Source organism: Priapulus caudatus, unplaced genomic scaffold (genome assembly GCF_000485595.1).
Source record: "Priapulus caudatus unplaced genomic scaffold, Priapulus_caudatus-5.0.1 Scaffold1317, whole genome shotgun sequence".
Lineage (NCBI taxonomy): Eukaryota > Metazoa > Priapulida > Priapulimorpha > Priapulimorphida > Priapulidae > Priapulus > Priapulus caudatus.
The window spans coordinates 8,226-13,682 of NW_014578378.1; the positions used below are offsets into that span (position 1 = coordinate 8,226).

Below are 5,457 nucleotides of genomic sequence, written 5' to 3' on the forward strand. Positions count from 1 at the left end.
ATATACACACAGATAGTATATATATATATATATACATATTATCAAGAGCTAATAATACCTAGGTATTATTAGCTCTTGATATTATATATAAATATATACACTCGCCCCTCTCCGTTTCCTCTTCCTCACTTCCTTACTCCCCTCTCGCGGATGGTATCGCCCATGACCAGTCAAGCATGGAAAAACTTTTGCAGCAAAATGACCGTATTTCAGCCGAAACTTTTTCCCTCCCCGAGGCACAAAATGTGAATTTACGCCGAAAATACACGCGCACGCGTGCGTGCGACCACGCCCGCGTGTGCGCGTCCGTGGGTGTGGGTGGATGTGTGTTTGTGTGACTGTAAAAATGCGTATTATAGCCGTGTAATAATATTTTATGCTTTGGGGGAGGGTGAAAAAGCTGAGGCTGAAAACTTGAAGTCCATTTGCCTGGCAAACTTTTCACCGTGCAACTGATGCCGCGGGTGATACTGAAATACTGAGGGGAAGGTAGTTAGACGGGCGGAGGAAGGAAATAGGAGAGAACGGGAAGGAGTGCGCGTCCGTTTGTGTGTGCGTATATATGTGTTTTATATGACTGTAAAAACGCGTATTATAACCGTATATCCACATTTTGTGCTTTGGGGAGGGTGAAAAACTTTTGATTGAAAATGCATATTTAGCTCCTATATGAACCTAGAGATGGCGCTTTCACTACTTTATAAAATGGCGTGACGTTTGTTATGTTTCAGTGAATTTAAAACATTAAAACAAAGAATTAAACCAATTTCTTGCTGTATGATACTGGCTATGAAAAGTGGGGAGACTTTAGACATTTCATAATTACGAGGTAAGCTTTCTCCATAGTCCTATGATAAAGTTAGCATCATGGCACTTGGTCAAGCAAAGCCACTCTACTCTCGAGTGAAGCCGGCCAGCATGAGCATGCAGGCCCGTAGCCAGCTTTATATTGGGGGGGGTTCGTTTTTCAATGTTGGCAATTTGCTTGGCAGGGGCGTGTACAGGATTTGTACCAGGGTGGGGTCTAACCGTAGCCCAAAGTTGCGAGCACGCGAAGGGGGGGTCTTTTAAACAATTTTAAAATTAGACCCCCTCAGATGCGTTTTCTGCGCGAGCAAGGTGGGGTCCGGACTCCCTGGACCCCCCCTGTACACGCCCCTGCTCGGGCGCGAAGCGACCAGGCGAGGGAGCCAAGCGACCACGTTAATTGTGCCGAGATCTGTAGAGATAATTTGTTGCGATGACAGCCACAAAGGAGTTTACACAATACCTTGTCATTATATCCCAAGTAGAGCAGCTCAACTCGACATAAGTATCGGAACATAACATAACGTAAGATATCACTGTCGGAATTCTCTCTGGAGATTTACTATCATCTTTTACATAGTGATGCTACAGTTGTAATATCTATAGTCTTCCAAGCTCCTCCACCCGATCTGCTGATCTGTACAACTGGCGAGCTGTTGTATCGCTCTTAAGTGTTCATTACAACGATTCAGTCAGTTGAACTCGCTTGCTGACAGTTTTCCTCCTCCTTCTCCTCCATGTTCTTATTCGTTTTAGTCTTCTTCTTCTCCTTCCTCTTCGTCCTCCTCCCCTTCTTCGTCTTCTTACATAGAACGTCAAATGTCCTTGAAAAAATCAAAATCAGGAGGGTGGGTGAGTGGGTGGTTAGATGGATGGGTCGATGGATTGGTGGATGGTTAATTTATTTTAAAATTAACTGAAGAAAACAGCGTGGAAGATACGCACACATCACGCCTGCTTGAGGTGTGACGGATTTGAATGAGAACTGTACTGAAGTGAACACATTCGCCTGTATTTCAAAGAACTTAATTACTTTTATATAAAGCACATTTATCACTGAGCTGTATTTAATAACAGTATTATTTATAGCATCACATGCGCAATGCGTTTATGATTACTCTATGTCTTACCTGTAATCGTGGCGCTTGTAGGCGATAACGGAGAATGAAGGAAACCTTGCACAATCCATGAGACACTCCGACAGAAAATGGAGTACTAACTAGCGAACAAATGATGTCACGTGTCATAGATCTCGCCGGAAAGAAGCCAGTTTCTGTAGAGCTGGTGAGCTGTTATATCGCTCTTAAGTGTTCGTTGCAACGTCAGTCAGTTGATCTCGCCTGTTGACAGTGATTGGCTGAAGCACAACTTTTGATGCTCCTCCTCCTCCTCCTCCTCCTCCTCCTCCTCCTCCCTTTCTTCTTTGTCTTCTTTTCTTCATCTTCTCATTCCTTCTCCCTTTCTTCTTCTCCTGCTTATTCTTCGCCGTTTTATTCTTCCTCCTCCCTCTCCTCCCCTTTTTATTGTATTAATTATTAATTCTAGTGTTATGATAATGACAGTGCAAGATATACTCCTTGCAGTGTACTGTAATATGCTGTGTAACAATTCTGATAGCTTTGCCCTGGACCTGACCGCCCCCCCCCGGCCCCGTTGGACCCCGGCTATTTTCAGCTGAAAACACAAATTGTCATTCCTATCCCTGAATAAACTACACTTTATTGACAGCGGTCGAAATTAGTGCCGACCCGGAGGCCCGAGGCCACCAAGTTTTTGCTTCGGCCACCATCGCTACGAAACTGCCGGTCCTCCTGACCGGCACTTTTTCCCCTCGTATTACGCTGAAATACTACGTCTACGGTTAATATCCCAACGGGTTATTGCAACGGCAGTTTAGACAGAATTGTAAAGGGGAGCGCATTCTAATACGCTCCGTTCCTGAACGTAGACGGGGTATCCAAAACATCTAGAGCTGAGGGCATGAACTCCCTCAACGCATGATTCGCCACACGAACAAAACCTTGTGCCAGTCTAAGAAATCGATTGCGGCAGCATGTAGCGTAGCTGGGCAGTGTTTTTATGACCGCATAACAATAAGTTCATATGTCGTATGGGTTATCGTGGGGAGTGAGGGCACGACCAGTGGCTCCTGACACGCACGTAATCAAAGCTGTTAACTGAATTCGTCACTTTTCTTTACGTAGAAAGTGGACTATTTTTATTCAGTTAGATATCTAGAAGCAATGTAAACTGTATATACTTCAAGATTCTAGGCACTTGTAACTTTGCGGATATGGGGCAGCATTGATCTATGCATGGGGGTACCGAGGACTGGGGAGGAGAAAACGAGAGTAAAACCTTTCCCAGAAGCTTGTTTGTTCCTTTTGGCAACTTGAAAAAGTGATTCAAGAGTCTCATATAATGTGTTCAGAATAGCTTAGAATGCACCAAATTGCACCATTTTTTTTTTTCGGGGGAGCATGCCCCCGGACCCCCCTAGCATCGCGATCACCTTCGGTGCTCGCATTGCTCGCTTCTCGGATTCTGCAACTAACAAAAATTTTTACCTCCTCGCTGATCTTTTTGGCCAGGGGAAACACTTGGTCAGTGATACATTAATATTTATAAAGAAGCAAGTGTAGCGACCTAATGTAATATCGTTTTAGCAACAGTATCTGTGTATGTACATTGTGGAGTCGAAACCTCGCTCTGTCCAATGTGGAATTTTTTGAAAACACAATTGAATCACCAACCTTCTTTACGTTATACAAACAGCGAGCCAGATTAGACGTCCGCAAATACTTCTTTAGTCACCGAGTAGTCGACCTATGGAACAGTCTAGTCTCCCCACTGAGGCAGTATTATGCCAGACTGTAGATCAGTTCAGATGCCATCTCGATATATTTCTGCATAACAAGGGTTTTATATAAGCTTTATAGCTTCCTAACCCCTAGCCACTTGTCTTGGGGGGACAAGTGGCATCCAGGTAAATATCTAGGTAAATGTTGATGGTAATAGAGTGCTGCAGTGCTACACATCCGGTCTGTTTTTAATCGATTCCTCTCAAACCATTGGTGGTCAAGCAACAAGCTATAGCTACTAGCTTTTAGCCGGATACTTAACATTAATCTATCACACCATAGGGTATAACCTTCATACTAACTTTTGCAGGGGTTTAAAATCATCTCGAGGAAGAAGGAGGAGAAAGAAAAAGAAGGCGAAGAAGAAGACGACGACGATGTTGACGAAGACGAAGAAGAAGGAGAGGAAAACGAAGAAAAAAACCAACAGATACAATCTGCGAAACATCTGCACTGATGAGGCCCATCGTAATAACGAGCCACAGTGTACCAGTAGCGGCGACTATGAGACATCGCAGGCAAAGATTAATATTGTCATGTTATGAAGACTCCTGTGTTGGGTGGACAGGTATTGAGCAAGGTGAGTACAGGTATATGATTGCAACATATAACTGTCCACATGTCATCGTGTCAGTGACATAGGGACACAGCAGTTCCTATGAAAAACATAAATTGGAACCAATTGACAATGTTTAAGACCGATTTAATTTAGAAATGACTATTGAATTGTAGAAATATGTAAACTGATTTAGAATTTTAAATCAAGATTAAAACGTAAATAATCATTATTATAGCTTGTGGGTTATCTATGGTATAAATACCGGTGCAAGCTAGATTATTTGTTATCCGTTCACTCTGTATGTGTTTCATGCAATGTCATTGCAGGCATATCAGAGAGAGAAGAGGAATAATTGGTGCCAATGTGCAAGGTGAAGACATAAAGCTGGGATTGGAGCATGCTAACTTTTTGGTAATTCAAACATCTTGCATGCTAATTTTCCATACTAGCTCTACCCTACAGTGAGTAATTCCTTTCTTGATCCTAGGAAAGAACTTTGGCATTGACTTTCATCTACATCACAGGTTTTTCTACATTTTCCTAAATTTTGTGGATTCAACCACTTCCAACTTTTCAAGGCAAAATACGGGGGTGCGTCTTATACACGAGTAAATATGGTACATTAAAATTATGTATTATAAAGCCTCTAGAGGGTGAGTGTTAGATTGTTGTCTTTGATGTGGTTACAGGACAGGAGACCCGGGACAGGAGAGGAGCCCAGGACAGGACAGGAGACTGAGGACAGGACAGGAGCGCCAACTACCATTTATTGAGAAGCTGCAAACACTGCCACTCCTGAGTACTAGCGCGTGCCAGCCCACTTATGTACTAGGTTTTCGTCAAGCTGACAGAAGTTGTAAGTGTGTAAATCATTGATGCTAGAGCTGTTGTATAAATGCACATTGTTAAAGTCAAGTTGTCTTGCTACCGTGTGTGCATCGTTACTCAAATGCAAAGTCGTGTTTTTCATTGAGTTCGGTTTTTAGACTTCAGCTATTCAGTAAACGAAATAGTTTAACAGATTTTTAGCTCATCTGACATAGTCAGATGCAGCTTGTAGAATCGCATGATCGTCCGTGCGTCCGTGCGTCCGTCCGTGCGTCAACAGTTGGGCACAAATCTTAACCGCTCGACGTACGGTCACGATATTCGGGACGTGGGGGGGGGGGTAATCCGAAAACGAGTTGGGATGTCGAAGCTGGGGTAATTTTATTCAACTAATGCAAAGCA

General features: G+C 43.2%; 2 long non-coding RNA genes across 2 annotated transcripts in view; one reads left to right on the forward strand and one right to left on the reverse strand.

Annotated features, from left to right (window-relative positions):
• The first annotated feature begins 627 nt into the window (after nt 1–627).
• On the forward strand, nt 628–5,301 carry LOC106816227. Its single transcript, XR_001394855.1, has 4 exons — nt 628–829; nt 3,979–4,248; nt 4,554–4,638; nt 4,917–5,301. It is a non-coding gene; the product is annotated as an uncharacterized LOC106816227 (long non-coding RNA).
• The window catches only part of LOC106816226, a 10,923-nt gene continuing 6,671 nt past the window's right edge, over nt 1,206–5,457 (reverse strand). The window contains exon 3 of the long non-coding RNA XR_001394854.1: nt 1,206–1,631. This is a non-coding gene — a long non-coding RNA (uncharacterized LOC106816226). The remainder of the gene's footprint in view (nt 1,632–5,457) is intronic.